The sequence below is a fragment of the Mugil cephalus genome, chromosome 18 (genome assembly GCF_022458985.1).
Source record: "Mugil cephalus isolate CIBA_MC_2020 chromosome 18, CIBA_Mcephalus_1.1, whole genome shotgun sequence".
NCBI classification, from domain to species: domain Eukaryota; kingdom Metazoa; phylum Chordata; class Actinopteri; order Mugiliformes; family Mugilidae; genus Mugil; species Mugil cephalus.
The window spans coordinates 2,865,202-2,892,096 of NC_061787.1; the positions used below are offsets into that span (position 1 = coordinate 2,865,202).

At 41.6% G+C, this 26,895-nt stretch overlaps 1 pseudogene; it reads right to left on the reverse strand.

The window, feature by feature from the left end:
* Positions 1-866: 866 nt before the first annotated feature.
* Positions 867-26,673, reverse strand: LOC124995967 (annotated as a pseudogene).
* Between the last annotated feature and the right edge of the window lie 222 nt (positions 26,674-26,895).

Sequence of the window (26,895 nt, forward strand, 5' to 3'; positions counted from 1 at the left end):
CATAAAATGGTTCTGAATCACTGCTTTAACAACTAACAGTGGACATTTTCTACAGTTTCTGCTACAAACACTCGTCTTCAACTAAAGGACATTTACAGATTTATGGAGGAAAGTTGTGGATGAAGATGAATTAGATTCAGTTGGTGATTAAACATATCAGATCTACAACAGTAACAGACAGTGAACTGACCTCAGAGTCTCCAGTCTACAGTCTGGACTCTTCAGAAAACCACACAGCTGCTTCACTCCTGAATCCTTCAGGTTGTTGTTACTCAGGTCCAGATGTTTCAGATGGGAGGGGTTGGACTTCAGAGCTGACACCAGAGAATCACAGCTGATCTCTGACAAACTGCAGTTCTCCAATCTGAATAAAGAATAAAAGATGTAGATTAAATCTCCTCAGACATGTTTGAGTGACTAAGTCCTTGTGTTATTGTGGATCTCCATCATGTCTTCTACAGACAGTAATATGTGACAGTGTGAGTTGTGTGAACTCCTTCCAGCAGCTGTGGTTCAGAGAGAATGGACTGATACATGGATCACAGCAGGTTTGACTCCAAATGAAATGTGAGTGAATGATGATGAAACAGCAGGAAGCTCAGACACTAAACACACCTCAAACACCTGCATCCGAACACATGATCTCATCTGTGTGTGTTGAGCAGGAATGAAGCATCAACATTATACAGTTATTGAAATGAGTTTGGATTTGTCTTCAGTTTGACAAACAATAAAGTTGTGGATGAAGATGAATTAGATTCAGTTGGTGATTAAACATATCAGATCTACAACAGTAACAGACAGTGAACTGACCTCAGAGTCTCCAGTTTATAGTCTGGACTCTTCAGAAGATCAAGAAGCTGCTTCACATCTGAATCCTTCAGCTTGTTTCCACTCAGGTCCAGATGTTTCAGATGGGAGGGGTTGGACTTCAGAGCTGAGACCAGAGAATCACAGCTGATCTCTGAAACACTGGAGTCCTCCAGTCTGGAAAAGTATAAAAGATGTGAGTTTACAAAGTTCCTGCTTAAAATCACCTAAGTTCCATCATGTGTTTAGAGCTGAAGGTTTAGAATGAACAAGTTTATGAAATGGAAACGTCAAACATCTGAAACCAACAGGAAGCAGCTTTAAACAGTCAAATAGAAGATGTGAAGAAGAGCTCTCATTAATATTAATAACAACATAAAGACATAGTGACTTCAGCTCTGAACTCTGACAGCTCCACCAGAGGCTCCATCTCTACAAAATCATGTTGTGCAGAAAAAGTTATTTCTGATTCCACTGAAGATTCTAAAGTTTAAAAGAAAACAAACACATCAGGTGAATTCAAACAAAGTCTCATTTTCTGGAAAATTGATGCTGTTTACTTTGAATATGTCACTATAATCATCACTAGACTCCACAAGCAGATAATGAACATTTATTAGTTCCAGTCTGATGTGGTGGAAATGATTTTAGCTCTGTTCTAAATGTCTGACTGACTTTAAGGTGGAACTGAAGAGTGTCAGAGTTTCAGAGTCAATCATCCAGTGCAGGATTTTTCTTCTATGAAGCTTTGAAATCTGGAGCTCAACATGACTCTGCCACAGTCAATGGACTAAACCACAGAAGAAGAAACCAGACTTTACCATGAAGATCCTCAGTGCGGATCAGTAGAATATCAGCCTGATGTCACCACAACTTTATCATCACATTCATCTCAGCACACAAAGAAAACATGGAGTCTGACCTCAGAGTCTCCAGTTTATAGTCTGGACTCTTCACAAGATCAAGAAGCTGCTTCACATCTGAATCACTCAGGTTGTTGTAACTCAGGTCCAGATGTTTCAGATGGGAGGGGTTGGACTTCAGAGCTGAGACAAGAGAATCACAGCTGATCTCTGACAACCAGCAGCTCTTCAATCTGAATGAAGAATAAAAGATGTAGATTAAACAATTAATAATTCAGTCAGATGTATTCAGGTTTTAAATGTGTAGCTTAACATTACTGTGTCTTAACAGCCTTGAAGCTTCATTGACTTTAACAACTAACAGTGGACATTTTCTACAGTTTCTGCTACAAACACTGGTCTTGAACTAAATGACATTTACAGATTTATGGAGGAAAGTTGTGGATGAAGATGAATTAGATTCAGTTGGTGATTAAACATATCAGATCTACAACAGTAACAGACAGTGAACTGACCTCAGAGTCTCCAGTCTACAGTCTGGACTCTCCAGAAAACCACACAGCTGCTTCACTCCTGAATCCTTCAGGTTGTTGTCACCCAGGTCCAGATGTTTCAGATGGGAGGGGTTGGACTTCAGAGCTGGTCCCAGAGAATAACAGCTGATCTCTGACAACCTGCAGCTCTTCAATCTGAATAAAGTATAAAAGTGAGATCCAATTAAATGTATGATGTGTTTGATCCTGACTCAGAGCAGCAGCCTTCTATCAGTCTGATTCAACAACATCAGTAACAGTCTGTGACTGAGTATTTAGTTTATCAACAGTGGAGAAGTGAATGGACTGCTGCACCAAAGCAACAGATTTACCAGGTGTTGCTTTAAGGCTGGAGGCCGCTGATAGTTTGGGGAGTTTCAGTGATGTGTGAAATTTTCTGAGTAATAGTTAATGATGTATGATTGTAATAAATTAGAAGACGTGTTGTGAGTCAATGTTCTTCAGTCGTTCAGGAAAAACAGAACATTAATCAACTGAAGAACATTTGACACATCAGTGATTTGAAGTGAATAAATAAAAAAAATGTCCAACAGCTCCGGTCAGTGAACTGACCTCAGAGTCTCCAGTCTACAGTTTGGACTCTCCAGTCCAGCAGATAGATGCTTCACTCCTGAATCCTTCAGGTTATTATGACTCATGTCCAGCTCTGTCAGATAGGAAGGGTTGGATTTCAGAGCTGAGGTCACAATTTCACAATGAGTCTCTGAGAGTCCACATCCGGTTAATCTGTGATTAGAAAATATATGAATCTGTTATAAAATCAGATCATTTCCATTCTAGATCCAGACTGAATGAGTATGAAACAGAGTGAGGTGATCATCTGATGAACATCTGATTGATTCTGTTAATGATCAGGACTCACTGAGCCTTTCTGCAGTTCCTCACAGCTGGAACCAGTCTCAGTCGTCCCTCCTTTGATGTGTTGTACTTCGTCAGGTCCAACTCATCCAGAACCTCCTCTGACATCTGCAGCATGTAGGCCAGAGCTGAACAGTGAATCATGGAGAGGTCCTTCTCTGATCTGTTCTCTGACTTCAGGAACTCTTGGATCTCCTGATGAACTGAGAGGTTGTTCATCTCCATCAGACAGTGGAAGATGTTGATGCTTCTGTCAGGAGACATTGTAAAAGTCCTCATCTCCTTCAGCTTGTTGATGGCTTTCCGGATGATTTCTGGACTGTTCTCTGTCTGACCCAGCAGACCTCCTAAGAGTCTGTGGTTGGACTCCAGAGAGAGGCCATGAAGGAAGCGAATAAACAGGTCCAGGTGACCATTTTTACTGAGCAGGGATTTCTTCATGGCTCCACACAGGAAGTCATCAAGAGACTTGGCGGGGACCTGGTGGTCTCTCACCAGGAAGTTCTTCAGTACCTCTGTCTTCTTGTTGGTGTAACAGTGGAACATGTAGACTGCAGCCAGAAACTCCTGAAGACTCAGATGAACAAAGCAATAGACTGATTTCTGGAAGATCACACTCTCTCTTTTGAAGATCTCTGTACAAACTCCTGAGTACACTGAGGCCTCTGTCACATCCAGACCACAGCGCTCCAGGTCTTCTTGGTAGAACATGATGTTTCCTTCCTCCAGATGTTCAAACGCCAGCCTCCCCAGCTTCACAAGAACTTCCATGTCAGCCTCCATCAGCTCCTGTGGACTCGTCTCATGTCCCTCATGGTACTTGTTGTTTTTCTTCTTTGTCTGAGTCATCACAAAGTGTGAGTACATGTCAGTCAGGGTCTTGGGCAGCTCTCCTCTCTGCTCTGTAGTCAACATGTGCTCCAGAACTGTAGCAGTGATCCAGCAGAAGACTGGGACTCCACACAGGATGTGGAGGCTCCTGGAGGTCTTGATGTGGGAGATGATTCTGCTGGACAGCTCTTCATCACTGAACCTCTTCCTGAAGTACTCCTCCTTCTGGGCGTCAGTGAAGCCTCGTACTTCTGTTACCCTGTCAACACATGTAGGAGGGATCTGATTGGCTGCTGCAGGTCGGGAAGTGATCCAGACCAGAGCCGAGGGAAGCAGGTTCCCCTTGATGAGGTTTGTCAGCAGCACGTTGACTGGTGCCTTCTGTGTGACATCAGACACAACCTCACTGTTGTTGAAGTCCAGTGAAGGTCTGCTTTCATCCAGGCCGTCAAAGATGAACAAAAGTTTCCAGACAGCCAGCTCCTCTGCTGTGACCTTCTGTAATGTTGGATGGAAAACATGGAGCAGCCTGAGAAGACTGTACTGCTCATCTTTGATCAAGTTCAGCTCCCTGAACGAAAGCACAATCACCACACTGACATCTTGGTTTTCCAAACCCTCTGCCCAGTCCAGAGTGAACTTCTGCACTGAGAAGGTTTTTCCAACGCCAGCGACACCGTAGGTCAGAACCAGTCTGATGTGTCTCTGTTGGTCAGGTAAGGCTTTAAAGATGTCGTGGCACCTGATTGGAGTGTCATGGAGGGCCTTCATCTTGGAAGCTGTCTCAAGCTGCATCACCTCATGTTGGGTATTAACCTCTTCACTCTGTCCCTCTGTGATGTAGAGCTCAGTGTAGATCCTGTTGAGGAGGGTTCCTTTTCCACTTACATTAGTTCCTTCAGTCACATGTTCACATCTCCTCCTCAGACTGATCTTATGTTCATCTAAAACCTCCTGTAGACCAACATAAGCTGGAAAGAGCAAGGAGAGACAGAAAGAAAACAGTGAACCCTGTTTGAAGCCACAAGGAACAGAAAACTGCCCTGTGAATCGTTTTACTTCTTGTCATAATAACTCATTTTTAGAGTTAGAACATTTTAGAAGCATTAGAAATGGTCGTTGTTGTATCATCCTCAAAGGGGGCATGTCATTGTTTGATCGACAGCAGCTTGTCTAGAAGTGTGTTGTGTCTGATTGCTACAGTAACTGTTTCCACCTATTCCCCATTTGCTGCATGTGTATATATATTGTCTGCATCTTCCCTTGTCCTGTGTCAGAGTGTTTTGTCTGTTCTGATATGCGTTCACCCCAGCGTTTCATGCCCATGTTTTGCTACAGCCTCGAGCTAAGTAATCTTACCCGCTTATATTCTTTGTACTTTGTCTCAGGAGATTTTCGGTTTCCCTTTGTTGGAGTGTTTTTTCTTTGTAGAACTTTTACCATGACTTTTGGGGTATTTTAGGATTTTTAGGTTTAGGGCAAAGGTTAGTGTTAGCACAAATGTACAGTCTTACTTGTTCTGGATGATTTTCCACACTGGGGACAGGAGGAGTGTCTTGATGAAGCAGACTGGTTCCAGCATGAGGTAAAGCACTGTATGCAGAACCAGAGTCCACGCTTGGTAGAGACTGGATCCTTCAGGACGTCCTGACACAAAGCACAACAGGACACCTGCTCCTCCACAGAAACATGACTCCTCTTCCTCTCTCTGTCAAGACATTTCTTCATCACTAAAACCATTGCACATTGTTTGGTAAAAAGTATTAACATTTGACATCACTGTCCAAAAGCTCAGACATTGACAGTGAACAGGAAGAGTTTGAATTGACTTCCTTTGGTTTCAGCTCTCCAGCTTTCATCAACACCAATGAACTGCTCTTCCTATCTGTCTGTCTTATTAAACACTGACTGATCTACCTGCTGTTAATACAAACTCAACACTTCCTGCAGAGACTTCACATTAAAAGTCTTCCATCAAAGAGAGATGATTCTGTCCTTAACTGTTTTAGCTTGAGTCAGTTCAGTCTGAGCTGAGCTTAAAAGCTAAAAAGTAAAAACAAGGTTATATAATTTACAGAAATAACAGTTAATAAACAACTACGATACTAAAATGACAGTGACAAGTATGAGTGACAAGTGTTCAAAAGGTGCAACAGTCGACTGCAATTTCTTGCTTGTTTAAAAGAAGTGAATGATGTTAGGACAGTAAGTTCAAGGGTGTTTTGTAAAGTTTTCCAGTCACGTGCTGAAGCACATGGAAGGAGCTGCATCCAAAGAAGGTCCGCGCTTTGAGGATAATGAGTTTGAAAAGTTTATTTGACTTTAAATTGAAGGAGTAGGAGTAGGAGAGGTACGGAAGGGAGGAGAGGTAAAGAGGTGTTTTACCAAGTATGGCTTTATAAATAAGCAGAAGCCAGTGAGAGAATCGTGTGGAGGGATGTCCAGTCTACAGGTTACACAGGTCACAGTGGTGAGTTGTGAATGATGGATGGTAAAATGATAGTGTCAAGTTTGCTGAGGGTGGATTGAGATGCCATCCCATAGATGGTGTCACCATAGTCAAATATAGGCAGGATGGTCATTTTAACCAGCATGTATTTGACTGAAAAAGTAAAAGAGGCCTTATTCCAGTATAGGAAGCTCAGATGAGCTTTGACTTTTGACTGCAGGTGCTTAATGTGAGTGGTGCAAGAGAGGGACAAGTCCAACCAGAGTCATCAGCACAGAAGATTTTAGAGGCAAAGTTAGAATCATTCTTTCGCGAGATGCTGTCACAGATAGCAAGATGCTATCAGAGATCGCGAGATGCTGTGATCTCACGAGACGGGTGAGGTTTTGAATCGTTACATGGCGGCATAACGCTGCACGATTAAACCGATTAAATCAAGACTTTATAGGATAACATCAACAGAGATCCGCGGACTCCACTCGCAATCAAAAAGGCTAAATTAAAACATTGAAATACCGCCAGAGTGGAGGCCCTAGAAAACTTTATCGACGAGTACTACCTGCGGTGCGTCATGGAGCTTTCTGACCATCCGGCCAAGAGAAAGAAAGCTGACTCCTCTACGGACACAAGCGATCTAATAACAGCTGAGATATCAGTGCTTGAGTCTATTAATAAAAAACTAGATCTGCTAAGCCTTATGCACCAGGAGATCAAGGATCTCAAGTCAAGCTTAGAGTTTTCTTACGATCAGATCGCCAATCTTCAAAGAGATAACGCCGAGCTGCGAGCGGACGTCACCTCCATTTCAGTGGAGGTAAACCAGCTCAAAAAAGAAAATAAACAACTGAAAGAAACTGTCCTGGACATACAATCAAGGAGTATGCGGGGCAACCTTATTTTCTCAGGGATCTCAGAGAGCTCCCCGGACAATCCAGAGGCCCTGATAAAAAAATTCATGACCACCGCTCTCAAGCTGCCAACGGAGACGGTGAATAACATCTCCTTTCACCGTGTCCACCGGCTCGGAGCCCGAGGAGGAAACCGTCTGCGTCCCATCATTGCAAAATTTGAACATTTTCCACAGAAGGTACTTGTGAAGAGCAAAGGACGCGAACTCAAAGGCACCACTTTCGGAATTAACGACCAGTTCCCGAAAGAAATCAACGAGAGGCGTAAAGTGAGAGGAAAGAGGGCCGCGCTCACAGTGGACAAACTTTACATCGACGGTCAGCTGTTCCGGGATGCAAACATCACCCCCTGGCTCTACTGACGGATAAGCATTAAGAAAAATAATCCATGTATATTTGTTATTTGTATGTATATCATAAAGGTGTACATTTGTGTATATATAAATATAAATATTTAGAATAGAAAAAAACATAAAAGAAAAACCTCACAAAACGTTAATGTATGTCACTCCTCTTACCTTCTCACTCAACTCATACATCCCCCCCTGCTATTCTTCTTTCTTACTGCTCCCTCCACACTTACCTCCACTCACCCCTTCACCCCTCCACATATCTCCAACACAATAATTTCCTTTCTCGTGGTGCTAATGTTATTAAGTTAACGATCCATTTTCCAGGAACTGATGCTATTGTTGATATGTCTGTATGACGTTGTTTGTACCAGGTATAATCAAGTATTCCAACACTCACCTCCTGATTTCTCTCCATCTTCTGTAAATCCTTTCATGCTGACAGCAGCAGACGACCCCGTAAAGACTTACAAAATCCTCTACCAACACAACATACAAAGAAGGACTGAATGCTCTCAATCTCGATGTCGCAGTTAACTGTCATCTCTTGGAATGTGCATGGCATTCGCTCGCAGGCAAAAAAAATTAAAATTATGGATTATATCTCCAAATTACAAGCCGATATCTTACTCATTCAAGAAACTCACCTACAAGATTCAGAACAAAAATCTCTTATAGATCCAAATTTCCAAATTTAACCAAGCAAATCAACCATCCAATTTTTCTCTTCCTGTTTCAATAGTAGACAAAGAGGAGTCTCGATTTTAGTCCATAAGAGACTCATGTTTACCTTACAAAACAAATTGATAACAGACATTGAAGGTCGATACATCATCATTCAGGCATCAATCTTTAATAAATTATACACAATTGCAAACATTTATGCCCCGAATAATGATGATCCAGCCTTCTTTCACAAAGTCTGACATAGCCGTCACACCCATTACAATTATTGGAGGGGACTTTAACACAGTCCTGAATCCCTCTCTAGATCGGTCCCATAACTCGACACACATAAAAAAATCACAATCAGCCAAAGTCCTCAAAGAATACATGGATGAGTTTGGACTTGGCGATGGTTGGAGAATCAAAAACCCGACAAAGAGGGAATACACTTTCTTTTCCCCAGTACACCACTCCTTTTCTAGAATTGACTTTTTTCTGTCAAACAATTCTATTGTACAAAGAATCAACACCAGTATACACCCTATCATAATCAGTGATCATGCACCGGTGTCCCTCCACCTTCAAATAGAACCCTCCCTAAAACCATCACCCACATTGTGCCTCAACACCTCATTACTGAGAGACCCTGAATTTGACTCATTAATAAGGAAGGAATGGAAGGGGTTTTTAGAAATAAATGACTCTCCAAAATTATCCCCATCTCTGATTTGGGAAACAGGGAAAGCCGTAATCAGAGTCAAAATTATATCTTACTCCTTTTACAAGAAAAAACAGGACCAACAAGCAGAAAAAAAACATCGAGGATAAGATTAAAGAAATAACAGAACAATACACCGCAAACCCAAATGAACAATTATGGACCCAACTACAAAATGCGAAACTACAATTAGAAAATATCTTGACAAAAAAAACAGAATTCGTACTTCAACAACTTTCAAAATTTTGAGCATAGCAATAAATCAGGCAAATTTCTTGCGAATCAACTCCAACGCAACAGAGAAAAATCTCTCATAAATGCAATTCAGGACTCAAGTGGCAAACACACTCAATCACCACAGGCAATTAATCATATCTTTTACAGCTTCTATGAAAAATTATATTCAACAACTACCAACCCGAATCCCGACAACATTCAGGCCTTCCTCAAAAAACTCAATCTACCCCAACTGACGGCAGAACAAAGAAACATATTGGATTTGCCACTGACCATGGAAGAACTATTAACAGCTTTAGAAAACATGCCTACGGGCAAGGCTCCTGGGCCAGATGGTTTCCCTGCCGAAATTTATGAAACAGTTCTGGTCAGATCTGGCCCCCTTGTTCCTAAGGACTGTTACAGAAATCAAAAACACAGGTTGCATAAGATCCCAAATGAATACTGCTGCAATTAAATTACTTTTAAAACCAGATAAAGACCCAACACTCCCTTTCAGCTATCGCCCTCTGTCATTGATTAATACAGATATCAAAATTATTTCCAAAGCACTAGCATCTAAATTAGAGAAAGTCATTTCATCAATAATTCTCAATGACCAAACAGGTTTCATCAAAGGCCGACAATCTACAAATAACGTTAGAAGGCTCCTTAACCTGATCAGCATGTCCCAGCGTAGAAATACAGAAGCCATTGTTTTATCACTGGACGCTGAGAAAGCCTTTGATAAAGTTAACTGGGCTTTCCTCTTTGCCACCCTTCAAAATTTCAGCTTTGGAGAGTCATTTATCTTTTGCTGCACTGTATAATTCACCTAAGGCCACAGTCACCACTAATGGTATCACATCACAAAGCTTCACCTTACAGAGGGGAACCAGACAAGGATACCCCCTGTCTCCCCTACTGTTAGCTATATTTATTGAACTGCTCGCATCAGCAATACGTCAGAACACCAGTATCCAGGGTATCCACTCATCCGTCTCTGAACATAAGATCAGTCTATATGCTGACGATGTTTTACTTTACTTGCAACAACCTCAGAGATCATTACAGGAAGCTTAAAATTGTATTTCAAAATTTTCTGCCCTCTCTGACTACTCAATCAAGTGGTCCAAATCTACAATATTTCCAATAACGGACAAAGCATGGAATCCTGCAGATCATAAATCCCAACTGCCCTTTTCCATAGGAAATATCAAATACTTGGGCATAAACATCTCACCTAAATTGTCAGAGTTAGTGCAACTGAACTTCGATCCACTCCTGGATAAAATCTGTGATGACCTGAAGCGCTGGACCAATCTTCCTATCTCTCTGATGGGACGCATAGCAACAGTTAAAATGAAAATTTTGCCACAAATTAATTACTTATTTTCCATGGTCCCATTCAAACCCACAGCAAAATAGTTCCAGAACTTAGATTCTGCAGTTACCAAATTTTACCCAAAAAACAAACAGACTAAAATTAGCCTCACCACCCTTCAAAAAAATAAATCAGAAGGAGGACTTGATGCACCGAACTTTACAAACTACTACCTGGCAAATCAGCTGCAATACATCACCACATGGATAAACTCAGAGGCAGATTACAATTCGTGGTTAGAAATAGAACAGGCCGACTGCCACAACATATGCATTTCGGACCTGCTCTTCATTACAATCACCCTTAAGCGTCATAACTGCTTCCAAAACCCCATTATTGCCGCCACCCTGTCGGCTTGGTGGAAGAGTCTAGAGACCACAGGATCCCAGCTGGAACCCTGTGGGTTCTCCCCAATTTGGCACAACCCTGACTTTGTGAATAACAAAGTCCCTCTTCACCTCAGCACTTGGAAGCATAAAGGAATAACCCACCTCCATCACCTCTTCCAGGGGAACTTACTTATGAATCACACAGATTTATTTGATACGTTTGAAATAAGAAATGGAAACTTCCTCCAATACCTACAGGTGATCAAGACAATTAGAAAGAAAATCCCAGTGCTCCATGACTGCATACAGCCACCACAATTCGTCACCAACATTAAAAAACTCACACCGAAAAAGAAGAAAACCCTCTCTTTAATATATAAGCTGCTATCAACCGCACATGCAATACATGTACCAATATCAAAATGGGTCGATCTTTCCCTGTCTACAGACTTTGATTTCTGGACTCAGGTCTGCCAAAATATATTTAAAATGACAAAAAACTCGAATTCACAGCTGATCCAGTTTAAAATACTCCACAGATCACACACAACTCAATACAAGATGCATAGAATGGGCTTCTCCCAATCTGACAAATGTACACAATGCACCCAAAACTATTCAGATTCTTATTTCCACGCTCTCTGGCTCTGTTCTCCGGTACAGCACTTCTGGTCACTTGTAACACAGAAACTCCTTCTCACCCCTGGGTTGACTTCCGGCCCTGAGTGGTTTACCCGGCTGGCCTCCGACTGGCCTATCGACTGGTTCAGGTGGTGGCTTGGTGCTTCCCCTCTCCCTTCGGTGGGGGGCTGGGGTCTCTCCCTGGCGGGTGGGGGTTTCCTCTTCCTGTGGTCTGGGCTGGTCTGGGCTGGGCCGGTGCACGTCTGCGGGGGCTTTGCTGGGCTCCTGGGGGAGTCCTCTCGGCTGGAGAGGTGTCTAGGGGGGTATGGGGGGCTGCTCTGGCCTGCACCGGCTTGTGCTCGCTTGGTCGGTCTGGGGGTGTTGGTCGTCGCTCGCCATCTGCGCTGGGGTGTGGCTTGCCCCGTGGCTATAGTGGTTCTCTGGTCTTGTCACGCATGCGCCCCACACTGGGGTGGAGGTTCTCGGGTGCTGGGGCTTCTGACCTGACTCTGGGCCCTGGTAATGGTCTCACTCATATTTAGGGAATGCCCACATGTATGTGTCTTGTCACCTGCCAGCCCGTGCTGGATCACATCAAGAAGAATTGATGAGTCCCGGCTATTAAGGGCTGGATTATTGTTTTCACTCTATTACTACGTGCCCTGTGGCAGACTTCTCTCCTTCCATTGGGACACCCTTACCCCCCTGGACTCTCTCATCTCTCCAGAGATGACTGTACCCAGTCATACTTGAGTGAGGTGACTTGGGAAGCACAGAACCCTACACTCCACTAGTATTCACTGAGGTGTAGCACTGCCCTCCCTGCCACACAAGGTCACTACACTCAATAAAGATCAACAGGACAGTTCTCAGGGAGGGCTGGTGATGGTCACACTCACGCACTGAAGTAATAAAACTTTCAGCTGCAAGAATATAACTGCATCAACCTCATATAATGTTGACACCCTGTGGTGTTCAACTATGCAGACAAATGCAGACAAAAAAAAAAAAAGAATCATTCTTTCCGGTCAAAAAAAAACAAACATTGGTCTTCTTGTTGTTGAAGAGAAGATGAAGGCTGTGAAAATACTGCTCAATAGAGGGGAGGCTGAGTTGAAGTGTGGTTGCCACAGAGTGGAGAAAAGCGCCCTCTGATTATAAAATGGTATCATCAGCATATAAGTGGATACTGGAACTGCCAGCATTCTTGGCTACATCATTAATATAGCTGGAAAACAGCGATAGGCCCAGGATGGAGCCTTGGACACCACTTTAGTGATGGTGAGAGGGTCAGACAAGATGCTTTCAGTCTTTACTTGGTGAACTCAGTTTATAAGATAGCAGGCGAACCAGTTGCAAGAGTGAAAAACCTTTCAAATTTTGCTAAAACACTTTTATGCTCTCACCTTTTAATGGAAACACGTACAAAGTATTGAAATTTCTGAAAAATTGCTTTCATTTCACACCTACAGACAGACTAGGAAGTCCTGCATTTTTGGTAATCCAGAAAGTGGGGACAGTATCTAAAGTAGTATGGGCACTATGGGCAGTAGTCTTAAGTCCAGCGTGCCACTGCCAAATGGAGTTATGGCTGGCCTGTGCAAATGCCTGCTGGCAACTCCAGGGGACTGGGCCATAGTGAGCAGACAGATGACAGACAATGTAAGCCTTCGCGCTCGCTTCTTTAAAATCATTTATGTTTACGTATCAGTTCCATGTAGCTGAATATGGATTACTATACAATAAGATTTAATTTATCTCACAGTTAGAGTTAAATAAAAGTAACAGTTATATAGAGAACATTTGCTTAATATGAGAAATATTTTTAACTTGGATGTTTTTTCAGTAGTCTGAGGAAATTACAACATTACAAACATAGTCCTGAATCTTTGTAAGCTCAAACATGATTGGACATTTATAGAAGACAACAGTGGGGGAGGATCTCAGGATCTGAAGTCTGGAGAAGACTTGGAACGACTCCTGATCTGAAGAATACAACATCATCTGAAGAACACAGTGAGACCATGAGCAGGAATGAGTTACAATGGCTCAGAGTCACTTGTGTTTATTGATGATGTGACAGATGCACTGGATGAATTCTGAGGTAGAGAGATATTAAGACAAAGGAAGAAAGATGATAAGATGGTGCTTCACAGTCCAGATGGAAAATGAGCCAAGACATAGTGTGAAAGAAACCCAGGAGTTTGTGTAAAGTAAAGAAGTGGGATATTCTGCAGAGGCCAAGTCAACCTCAACCTGATTTAAACGTATTTCACTTAAAAGACAAAACTAAAGGAAGAATCAACAAGTGAAGACAGCTGCAGTAAAGACCAGGCTCAGCAGATCAAAGGAGGAAACCTATTCTGTAATGATGTGCGTGGACTATAGTCACTGTCTGCAAAGGATTCTGAGCAAAGTGATAAAACTGAGCATTTTATTTATGATGAGGAAAATTCATCCAATCACTTCAGTCCCTGAAAATAGGGGATTGTATATTAAAATGTTTTTAATTCCTACAGATTTACTCCAGTTTGGAGTTCGTGAATACTCTCAAATTAAAGCTGAGAATCTGCCATATTTAAGACCACCTTCATTTTATAACAGTAACTTGAATAAACGTTGGTGAACAGCTGAAATAAGAAATACATTTTAGGTAAACTTAAACAACCACTGGGGACAGAAAATATCCTGGAACTGACAGAAGTGATTAAAATGAGTCATGAACAAGTTAGTAGTAGTTCTCTTACTTTGTATCTGAGGGAAACTTGACTCTGTCCTCCTCTTCCTCCATCTTCTGACCTTCAGTCAGTCTGAGAGATAAACCAGAAACACTCAGTGAGTTTACATCAACTTCAGTTCCAGTTGATCAAAGAATGATAGGAACTATAGTCTTATTAAAGATTTTTCTGTGAAGTAAAAATAAATATTTGTTTATATTAGAATATGGTCAGAAAAGCACGGGAAAATGTTTAAGCTCTGAAAAGTAAAAATTAACTGACAGACTTCAAACTGAACTAAAATGATTCTATGATGTATATTAGTCATTTAGGTCAGAGAAACCCTAACAAATCAAAGGAAAGCTGTTAGCATCAGACATGTCCTCTTTTTGAGACCTGAAAATGTGTCAAACTCAAACATGTTTCCATGCGCACCACTACACATGCACACCAACTAACATATTACAGCCTCTTTAGTGATTTGTGCTATTGCAACTGGAGTGGGACAACTGAAAGTGCTCAGAGTGTATGGTTGGCAGAGAGTCAGCAGCGTTAATGAATGACAGTGATGTGTTGTTCAAAGATCAGTTTATTGTCCAGGATGAGTTCAAAGTACATGTGGCTCTCCACCATCTCAACTACTTGACCAGCTATGTTTCCAAGTTATGGGCTTCATTTGTCTCCTAACGACACAGTTAGCTAACTATAATATAACACAACACAATATCATATGACGTAATATAACATAACATAGCATAGCAGTGCATAACATAATATTACAGACACTCACCGACTGAGAACATGAAGTAATAAATAATAAAGTAATAAAAGCAGCAGAACAACAACAGATTAATCACAAGTTTGTTTCAATGGTTCAATCAAACTGTTGAAGAAGAAAATTCAAACTCACCGTGCTTCAGTCGGTTTCCCTCCTGTTCTGAATCAAAATGAAGTGAACGCTTTCACTTCGTCCCTTGATCACCTGGTCAGGTGAGCTCCTCCCTGAACCTTTACTCGAAATCATGTGGTGTGTGTGTGTCTGTCTTTCTGAGGACCAGTTTGAGTTTTCTACTGTCAGAGTGAAGACATTTTAGTTGGTCCTCTCTTCTTTACGAGGCTACTTGAGGGTTTAGAATTGGTTTCAGGCTAAAGGTTACGATTAGGTTAGTGTTGGGGTTAGAGGCAATATTCAGCCCAGTTTGATCTGTAGGGGCTGTACCAGTAACACAGAATTATATTAACCTAGAGATAATGACATCTACAAATGTTTCTCATTTTTTTTTAGCATTTAACAAACTACACTATTAAGAAATGTGTTATGAACAATCAGACATTTCCTTAAAAAATGTGTAATTTCTGTTTATTTCTATGTCTCATTGTTGTTATGTCCACAACTCTCACTAAAACTGTGTAAATCCTTGAAATGTTGTCAATGTACTTTTTGCACTTTGCAAATTCATCCCATGAACCAGATTAGACCCTCTGGTGGGTCGCTGTTGGCCAACGGGCCGCATGTTTGACACCTGGGGGCTCAGGGAATGTATTATGTTATCACTGAAATAGCTGTATAAACATGGTGTGTGTTTTATTTCTATTGAACAGGATGATTTCTCTTTCTCTTCACATTAAAATCAAGATGTCATGTCTCAATAAAATGAATGTAGATGTGTGTGTGTTGAGGTGAAGAAGCTTCAGATGAACAAGGTAAACAAGTTAAAATTCAACAGCTCTGAGGCGTGTCAGCACCTACATAGCAATAAGGTTGGTCACGTTTATTAGATTAAGGGTAATGAATGAAAATGAAATCATACCAGCTGATGTTCTTGTGACACTACCATCAATCCTCCTTAACAGACGGCGTCTTTTTTCCCATAACTTTATTAAACATCTTCCACATTTGACAGAATGTTTCACATTAAATCCAGTAGTGTAAAAGAATAACACAATGTTGCCTCAAAGAAAGAAGAAAGGGTGAAAAACACGTTACGTTACGCACATTTCGCATGTGCACTCAGAGTCTTTTAATATCCTAACTTTAATACCACCTTAATATATTAATACCACCTTAAAACTTTAAATATGAAATAGCACCTTGAGCCTTTGAAGTCATAAAGGTCTCAGATAGGCTGATGTTAGGAGATTGGAACTGATCATCTTGTTCAAACTGAACTGACTTTATTTGATGGAAAGAGATAAAGGGATTTCCAGAGAGGATGAGGAGACATCACCACCTGGTGGTCTCTAGAGGAACTGCAGCTCATAAGTATCTCTATCAGTCCATTCCGAGAATCAGTGGGAAGCTTCCAGGACATAGACTGACCCACTGAGGAGCTGCTTCTCCCAGTAAATGCATAGATCCAGTGGGTAGTTCAGGGACCTCTAAACGTTTCTAGGATACATAAACTTCCTGCCTGTGGTGAGTTCACTGACTGAGATAAAGGTAGGATCTATCAATGTCTGTGGCGAGTTCATGAATAAACTGGTTGGTGACACATTGAAGTTCTAACTTGACCAAACACAGAAAGTGATGAAACAAACAAGAACATTTACCAAATAATAAATTGTGTTTACAAGCATCGTAAATCCATTCCTAAAGATTCAATTTTTCAATTTGTTTATTCATTCATTCTTTTTAAGTCTTTGTACATTTTGTCATTATTAAATCTTTAAACCTAGTCTTTAAACTAGATTTGGCAATGGGAATGGACCAAAACCACAATTATTAGAAAAACCAGTGCTTCCTCAAAATTCTGTCTTTGGGAAAACTTAAAAATGTGAGAAAAGTAGCCAAAGATAAAGATAAGATAAAGAATTGTCTACAAATAAATAATTCCACTATTAATCATTATTAGGTTTATTAGATCCTGTACATCTATGAAATCTATGATATTCATTATTAAACATATTTTGGGGAAAAATACAAAATTTAGCAAGGTGACGATTTGTATTTAGGTGGTAAAACCAACATTTTTAAAAATCCAAGCACCCAGTATCATGGTTACATGTGTGACATTTTTAACAAATCAAAAAGCTTGAAATCGGTCCAAAATTCAGCAAATTATTCTACATTAAAATTGCAGAGTACCTCTTTCCTTTATTAGTTTACATGCACCGCTGCCTCTGCTGGCACTGTACCAGGGTAGCATGAGGAGAGGTCACTTCAGCACTGGACAGCTCCTCTGACCCCTCTCTAATGCCAGGCTAACACAAGGAGAGGTCACTTCAGCACTGGACAGCTCCTCTGGGGTCATTCATCATCTCATCTTGAGGCTTTTAGGAGAATTTATAGTACTGCGTTTGGGTCCCACAGGAACCTACACCTGACTAATTTCTACTTCCCTCTGTAACAAATTCATTTCAGTAACTGCTATGTCTTTTTTGTAAGTTGGGTCATTTGTGCTTCCACTTCCTGCTTCACTTTCAACAATGGCAACTGAAACTTTGGTCGAAATTTCGCCGAACACGAAGAACGTCTGTATCTCCAAACCTCCTCAGTTGACCTTACCAATTCTGATACTCTTCTGAGGTCTGCTTCGACAATCTGGAGTGGACACAAGTTTCTATCACCAACGTTTTTCTGCAAAAGATGAGACCCGGTACATTGAGCTTCCAAGCTAGACCCATGATTTGGAGGCAATATTAAATGTTGTCATCAGATAAAGATGTTCTACTTTTGGTTTGCTTGTCAGACCAACCTTTCATTGTAACCTGTGCCAACTCAAGATTAGGACAGATGACAGAGTAGTTACAGAAGATGAATGAATGAGTGGATGAAAGTGGGGTGAACTATGATCCCTAATAGACGCTGGGGCAAAATTCTATATCCACCATGATCCAAATTGACCGTTTCTTTGGCAGAAATTCATATATCGAGCAGTGTTTACCGATTGTACACCAGTAAAGAGTCGACATTAGTAACACAAACACACTGGCTCCATCTTCTTCTCCCACAATGCAAAGGACATAAACTTGTCATAATAACAATAATAATAAGTATATGGCTATAGTCTGTTAATGAACCAATACTCACATGGGACTGGAGGAATCTGTTCTGATCCTGTATTCTTTCTCCAGTGAATGGTACTTTAATGACCCACTAATGAGGCTCCAGTCTCAAACTTTGAACGAAGATGAAACATTTAGGGAAATGATGTCAGACTGCGTTCAATCCCTGGAACGTACCACATGTTGTAATGACACTGAACCCCCAGTTGCTCCCAGTGCCTGGCACTAGAGTGTGAATGTGTGAGTAAATGGATAGATGTATAACTCTGACTGTAAAGTGGTTTGAGTACCAATAGGTAGAGGAGTTATATAAAAACAAGAAGAGGACGAGAAGAATGTTTGTGACTGAGCTGCTCACTTCTTAATCAACATCAGCATTTATCTGCAGTCACAGTCTCTGTCCACACAAGCTGCTGCTGCTTCAACCTCTGGATCATCAGGACACAGCTCATCCTGTTTACCACAACTTCCACCTGTAGAGAGGAGGAGAAAGAAGAGAGGAGGTGAAGGAGTGTTTCTAGATACTCAGGGACTTGAGTCCTGTTCAGAGCAGCAGTGGAGCAGCTGTGGAGCTCAGCCAGCTTCCTTTCAGCTTCATGTTAACGTGTTGGAGTGAACACACACAGACCTGCAGAGACTTTTAGCATCAAGTCTGTTTCCTCTGCAGATTTCACTAAGAAACTGCTGAGAGTCCTGAACGCTTCATTACTGCACCAACACTTTAGTGATGGATTTACTGCTGCTCCATGGAAACAAAGATCAGCTGACTAAGAAACTCATGGTTACTAAATGTAAAGCTGCTTCTGTGATGTGCAGGCTTCAGTCAGACTGATCTCAGAGCTGTGATCAGTTGTTGATCAGATGTGATGAATGACCACCACTGTCTCTATACATCTTGGAAGGCTGTCAGCTGGAATCCAGCTTTATTTCCTGGACACATCAACACAACAACAACAGTCGTCTTCACATCAGCTCAAACACATGATCACAACAAGCTTCTGGCTCATCTGATTGGCTGACTGTTGTCTCTCTCTCTGTCTTTCTGTCCAATCCTGAAGCCTGTCTCCATTCTCCTCTCACAGCTTCACTGAGAAGCTGCAGGTTTACAGGAAACACTGGATCTTTGATACCAACTGTGTTTAGGACGATACTGATGAAAGCAGCATGGACTGACTGGAACCCTCTACTCACCTCAGAGTCTCCAGTTTATAGTCTGGACTCTCCACAAGATCAAGAAGCTGCTTCACATCTGAATCCTTCAGGTTGTTGAGACTCAGGTCCAGATGTTTCAGATTGGAGGGGTTGGACTTCAGAGCTGAGACCAGAGAATCACAGCTGATCTTTGACAAACTGCAGTTCTCCAACCTGAATAAATAAGAAAAGATGGGGATTAAATCCTGAATAATTCAATCAGATGTGTTCAGGTTTTAAATGTGCAGCTCAACATTACTGTGTCCTAACAGCCTTTAAGCTTCATTGACTTTAACATTTTCTACAGTTTCTGCTACAAACACTCATCTTGAACTAAAGGACATTTGCAGATTTATGGAGGAAAGTTGTGGATGAAGATGAATTAGATTCAGTTGGTGATTAAACATATCAGATCTACAACAGTAACAGACAGTGAACTGACCTCAGAGTCTCCAGTCTACAGTCTGGACTCTCCAGAAAACCACACAGCTGCTTCACTCCTGAATCCTTCAGGTTGTTGTCACTCAGGTCCAGATGTTTCAGATGGGAGGGGTTGGACTTCAGAGCTGAGACCAGATAATAACAGCTGATCTCTGACAAACTGCATTCATTCAAACTGAATAAAGAATAAAAGAATAAAAGTTCCTTATTGAAATCATGTGTTCAGAGCTGAAGGTTCAGAATGAGCAAGTTTACAAAATGGAAACTTCAAACATCTGAAGTCAACAGGAAACAGCTTTAAACAGTCAAACAGAACAAGTGAAGAAGAACTCTCATTAATATTAATAACAACATAAAGACGTAGTGACTTCAGCTCTGAACTCTGACAGCTCCACCAGAGGCTCCATCTCTACAAAATTATGTTGTGCAGAAAAATTTATTTCTGATTCCACTGAAGATTCTCAAGTTTCCAAAGAAAACAAACACATCAGGATGAATTCAAACAAAGTCTAATTTTCTGCAGCATTGATGCTGTTTACTTTGAATATGTCTCTATAATCATCACTAGACTCCACAAACAGATACTGAACATTTATTAGTTCCAGTCTGATGTGGTGGAAATGATTTTAGTTCTGTTCTAAGTGTCTGACAGATTTAGGGTGGAAATCAAGAGTTTCAGATTCAATCATCCAGTGGAGGATTTTTCTTCTATGAAGCTTTGAAATCTGGAGCTCAACATCAGTAGAATATCAGCCTGATGTCACCACAACTTTACCATCATATTCATCTCAGCACACAAAGAAAACATGGAGTCTGACCTCAGAGTCTCCAGTTCATAGTCTGGACTCTTCACAAGATCAAGAACATATCAGATCTACAACAGTAACAGACAGTGAACTGACCTCAGAGTCTCCAGTCTACAGTCTGGACTCCCAGAATACCACACAGCTGCTTCACATCTGAATCCTTCAGGAAGTTTCCTCTAAGGTCCAGATGTTTCAGATGGGAGGGGTTGGACTTCAGAGCTGAGACCAGAGAATCACAGCTGATCTCTGTCAACCAACATCTATACAATCTGAATAAAGAATAAAATATGTAGATTAAATCATTAATATATTTTGTTTGCATTTGTCTACATAGTTGAACACCAGAGGGTGTCAACATTATATGAGATTGATGCAGTTATATTCCTGCAGCTAAATATTTTGTTACTTCAGTGTGTGTGTGTATGTGTGTGTGTGTGTGTGTGTGTGTGTGTGTGTGTGTGTGTGTGTGTGTGTGTGTGTGTGTGTGTGTGTGTGTGACCATAACCAGCCCTCCCAGGGAACTATCCTTGTGATCTTTATTGAGTGTAGTTACTTCGTGTGGCACGGAGGGCAGTGCTACACCTCAGTGAATAGAGGGGGAGAAAATAGTACAACAAAAATGTGGAAGGATGGACAGTAGAAGAGAGGCATGTGGTGCTGGTAGGAACTGGTTGTGTGTAGGGTCCTAACAGCCTTTAAGCTTCATTGACTTTAACATTTTCTACAGTTTCTGCTACAAACACTGGTCTTGAAGTAAAGGACATTTACAATCAGTTGGTGATTAAACATATCAGATCTACAACAGTAACAGACAGTGAACTGACCTCAGAGTCTCCAGTCTACAGTCTGGACTCTCCAGAAAACCACACAGCTGCTTCACTGCTGAATCCTTCAGGTTGTTGTCACTCAGGTCCAGATGTTTCAGATGGGAGGGGTTGGACTTCAGAGCTGAGACCAGAGAATCATAGATGATCTCTGATAAACTGCAGTTCTTTAATCTGAATAAAGAATAAAAGACATTGATACAATCATGAATAATTCAATCAGATGTGTTCAGGTGTTAAATGTTCAGCTCAACATTACTGTGTCCTAGCAGCCTTTAAGCTTCATTGACTTTAACAACTAACAGAGGACATTTTCTACAGTTTCTGCTACAAACACTGGTCTTGAACTAAAGGACATTTACAGATTTATGGAGGAAAGTTGTGGATGAAGATGAATTAGATTCGGTTGGTGATTAAACATATCAGATCTACAACAGTAACAGACAGTGAACTGACCTCAGAGTCTCCAGTCTACAGTCTGGACTCTCCAGAAAACCACACAGCTGCTTCACTCCTGAATCCTTCAGGTTGTTGTTACTCAGCTCCAGATGTTTCAGATGGGAGGGGTTGGACTTCAGAGCTGGTCCCAAAGAATCACAGCTGATCTCTGACAACCAGCAGTTCTTCAAACTGAATAAAGAATAAAAGTGAAATGTATGATGTGTTTCATGGTGACTCAGAGCAGCAGCCTTCTATCAGTCTTACTCAACAACATCAGTAACCGTCTGTGACTGTGTATTTAGTTTTCATCATCAGTGGAGAAGTGAATGGACTGTTACACCAAAGCAGCATATTTACCAGGACTTGTTGTTGCCAGTTATGTTCTTCAGCCATTCAGAAAAACACAACATTTATCAACTAAAGAACATCTAACACATCAGTCAATGATTTGAATTGAATAAATAAATAAAATCTCCAACAGCTCCAGTCAGTGAACTGACCTCAGAGTCTCCAGTCTACAGTTTGGACTCTCCAGTCCAGCAGACAGATGCTTCATTCTTGAATTGTTCAGGTCATTATTACTCATGTCCAGCTCTGTCAGATAGGAAGGGTTGGTCTTCAGAACTGAGGACACAACTTCACAGTGAATGTCTGAGAGTCCACATCCAGTTAATCTGTGATTAGAAAAGATATAAATCTGTAAAATGAGATCATTACCATTCTGGATCCAGACTGAATGAGTATGAAACAGAGTGAGGTGATCATCTGATAAACATCTGATTGATTCTCTTGATCAGTACTCACTGAGCCTTTCTGCAGTTCCTCACAGCTGGCATCAGTCTCTGTCGTCCCTCATCTGATGTGTTGTACTTTTTCAGGTCCAACTCATCCAGAGCACTGGATCACAGAGAGTTTCTTCTTTGATCTGTTCTTTGACTTCAGAAACTCTTGGATCTCCTGATGAACTGGGAGGTCGTTCATCTCCATCAGACAGTGGAAGATGTTGATGCTTCTGTCAGGAGAGACTGTATAAGTGTTTATATTCTTCAAGTTGTAGATGGCTCTCTGGATGATTTCTGGACTGTTCTCTGTCTGACCCAGCAGACCTCCTAAGAGTCTGTGGTTGGACTCCAGAGAGAGGCCATGAAGGAAGCGAATAAACAGGTCCAGGTGACCGTTTTTACTCTCTAGGGATTTATACATGGCTCCATACAAGAAGTTATACAGAGACTTAGTGGAATCTTGGTGGCCTTTCCTCAGGAAGTCTTTCAGTACCTCTATCTTCTTGTTGGTGTAACAGTGGAACATGTAGACTGCAGCCAGAAACTCCTGAACGCTCAGATGAACAAAGCAGTAGACTGATTTCTGGAAGATCACACTCTCTCTTTTCAAGATCTCTGTACAAACTCCTGAGTACACTGAGGCCTCTGTCACATCCAGACCACAGCGCTCCAGGTCTTCTTGGTAGAACATGATGTTTCCATCCTCCAGATGTTCAAATGCCAGCCTCCCCAGCTTCAGAAGAACTTCCCTGTCAGCCTCCATCAGCTCCTGTGGACTCATCTCATGTCCCTCATGGTACTTGTTCTTCTTCCTCTTTGTCTGAACCATCACAAAGTGTGAGTACATGTCAGTCAGGGTCTTGGGCAGCTCTCCTCTCTGCTCTGTAGTCAACATGTGCTCCAGAACTGTAGCAGTGATCCAGCAGAAGACTGGGACTGCACACAGGATGTGGAGGCTCCTGGAGGTCTTGATGTGGGAGATTCTGATTCTGCTGGACAGCTCTTCATCTCTGAACCTCCTCCTGAAGTACTCCTCCTTCTGGGCGTCAGTGAAGCCTCGTACTTCTGTTACCCTGTCAACACATGTAGGAGGGATCTGATTGGCTGCTGCAGGTCTGGAAGTGATCCAGACCAGAGCCGAGGGAAGCAGCTTCCCCTTGATGAGGTTTGTCAGCAGCACGTTGACTGATGCCTTCTGTGTGACATCAGACACAACCTCACTGTTGTTGAAGTCCAGTGAAAGTCTGCTTTCATCCAGGCCGTCAAAGATGAACAAAAGTTTCCAGACAGCCAGCTGCTCTGCTGTGACCTTCTGTAATGTTGGATGGAAAACATGGAGCAGCCTGAGAAGACTGTACTGCTCATCTTTGATCAAGTTCAGCTCCCTGAACGAAAGCACAATCACCACACTGACATCTTGGTTTTCCAAACCCTCTGCCCAGTCCAGAGTGAACTTCTGCACTGAGAATGTTTTTCCAATGCCAGCGACGCCGTAGGTCAGAACCAGTCTGATGCGTCTCTGTTGGTCAGGTAAGGCTTTAAAGATGTCGTGGCACCTGATTGGAGTGTCATGGAGGGCCTTCATCTTGGAAGCTGTCTCAAGCTGCTTCACCTCATGTTGGGTATTAACCTCTTCACTCTGTCCCTCTGTGATGTAGAGCTCAGTGTAGATCCTGTTGAGGAGGGTTCCTCTTCCTCTTACATCAGTTCCTTCAGTCACATGTTCACATCTCCTCCTCAGACTGATCTTATGTTCATCTAAAACCTCCTGCAGACCAACATCAGCTGGAAAGAAGAAACAGTCATCCCTGTTTAAGTCACAAAGTACAGAAAACTGACTTTAAAGAGTTTATTTTTCCTCTTCTCATGTTAACTCATTTTTAGAGGATACGTTAGAAATGCTCTTTGTTTTATCAGCTTCTGAGGGGCCGTGTCAGTGTTTGATTGACAGCAGCTCATCTGCAGCTCTTCATCTAACAGCTCACTGTGGTTGTTCCTTCCTTCTTTTAACTGCACTACCAACAAAATACTACTAATCAGGTAACAAACATTTCCTCTGGCTGTTTCCAAATAAAAGCCTCTTAGTGGTCGATTACAACAGGAACAGATCAATTTATATCAGCAGTAATTAACAAAGATCAGATATGAGTAAAATAAGGCTGGCATGTGAAGTTCAAGGAAAGAAAAGAGAATAAATAAAACTATAGGAATCTAAACTGATTTTACCAAGAGTCCATCAGCAGACAGATGTACAGTCTTACTTGTTCTGGATCTTTGTCCACACTGGGGACAGGAGGAGTGTCCTGATGAAGCAGACTGGTCCCAGTATGAGGTGATGCACTGTCTGCAGAACCAGTGTCCACAGCTGGTAGAGACTGGATCCTTCAGGACGTCCTGACACAAAGCACAGCAGGACAGCTGCTCCTCCACAGAAACATGACTCCTCTTCCTCTCACTGTCAACACATTTACACTTTTTTGGTGAAACATTTGACATGACTGTCACGAAGCTCAGACGCTCACAGAGAACAGGACAAGCTCTCTGTGAGCCTGAAAGAATGGCTGCATGTCTCCAGTAGCTCTGTGAAGAATAACCTTTTATTCTTAGTGTGTTAATGGTTGTTTTTGTCTGCCTTGTTGTTGTGTTTCTGTGCCTTAAACCAATCAAAATGGTTTCTGGTCGTTTTTGTCTTTTTGTGCTGTTTTTATTTTGTTTTTTCTAGAGTCGTTGACTGTGCAACGTGAACGTGAACATGAAGCCTTTGGCAGCAGGATCGATGGACTGTGTGCACTTGATGGGACACAGAGGGAGCGTGCCATGAGAAGTGCTTTGCAGACCTGGTTCATAGGACCACAGTACGCCTGTGCCTGGCTTCAGACTCTTCAGGTGGACACGCTCCGTTTGAGTTTACATCCCTCCCTCAGCCACAAGGACAAGGAAACACCATGCGACACGATCCATGCCACTGTTGCTATGCAACTGGCCAAACAACCACATTGCATTGGACACTGTTTTGCTATAATGCTAATTCTGTACATTTGTTGACTGCACTCTTTATTTTTATTTTACTTTAATCTTTATCTTATTTTGTCTTTCTTGTGGTTTTTATGAGTGTTTACTTTTATGTGCAACAAAGTTACTGTGACAAAGTAATTTTTCCCGTGGATCATTAAAGTCTAAGATTTCAACTCTGCTGCTTTCATCAACACCAATGGACTCCTTCGTTTTCCTATCTGTCATATTAAACACTGAGTGATCTACCTGCTGTTTTTCAACACTTCCTGCAGAGACTTCACAGTAAAAGTCCTCCATCAAAGAGAGCTGATTCTGTCCTTCACTGTTGTAGCTTGAGTTAGTTCAGTCTGAACTGAGCTTAGAAGAGTCTAAGAAGTGTTACTGACAGGGAACTGGACTGGTGGAGATGATTGATCAGATAAAGATCACATTCTAACTATACTGGCTGGTTGCTACACACCGACTATGGGATGAGAAAACTGCAGTTCAATCCATCTACTAGTACCCAGCTGTAAATTATTACAAACTTCAACATTAGGACAAATATATCTGACTATTGATGAGTGGACATTCTGAAATGGAGGTTCTCAGTGTTTTACTACAGAAATACCATCAGTACTTCCTGGTTCTAAAACCCAGACTAGGATCTGACCTACCTGCACTAAAACATCTGCATCATGACTATAAATCTTTCAGCAGAACATTTCTGCTTCATCCTAAAATCATCATCTTCCATCAGGTCAGTTTACAGTAGAAACAGTCTCTTACTTACAGAGGTGAGTAAAATGAGTCATGAACAAGTTAGTACTAGTTCTCTTACTTTGTGTCTGAGGGTCCAGGTTCTTCACTGAAGTCTGGAGGTTTGTGTTTAGACCTGTCACTCTTCATAGACAGACAGCTGGATACTGTAGACTCTGCTCTCTGTCTGTGGTACTGACCTCTGCAGAAAAAGAATATGTTGTACTCTAATCATTCGCTCATAAATGAAATAAGTGAAATCATTTCATTGGTAGTAAACACAAAAACTACAGTTGCTGCAGATAATGAGATGGTTTCATGTTTGTAACAGTCCTCTGACATTAGATTACAGCTATTCTAGGAGACTGACAGCTGTCA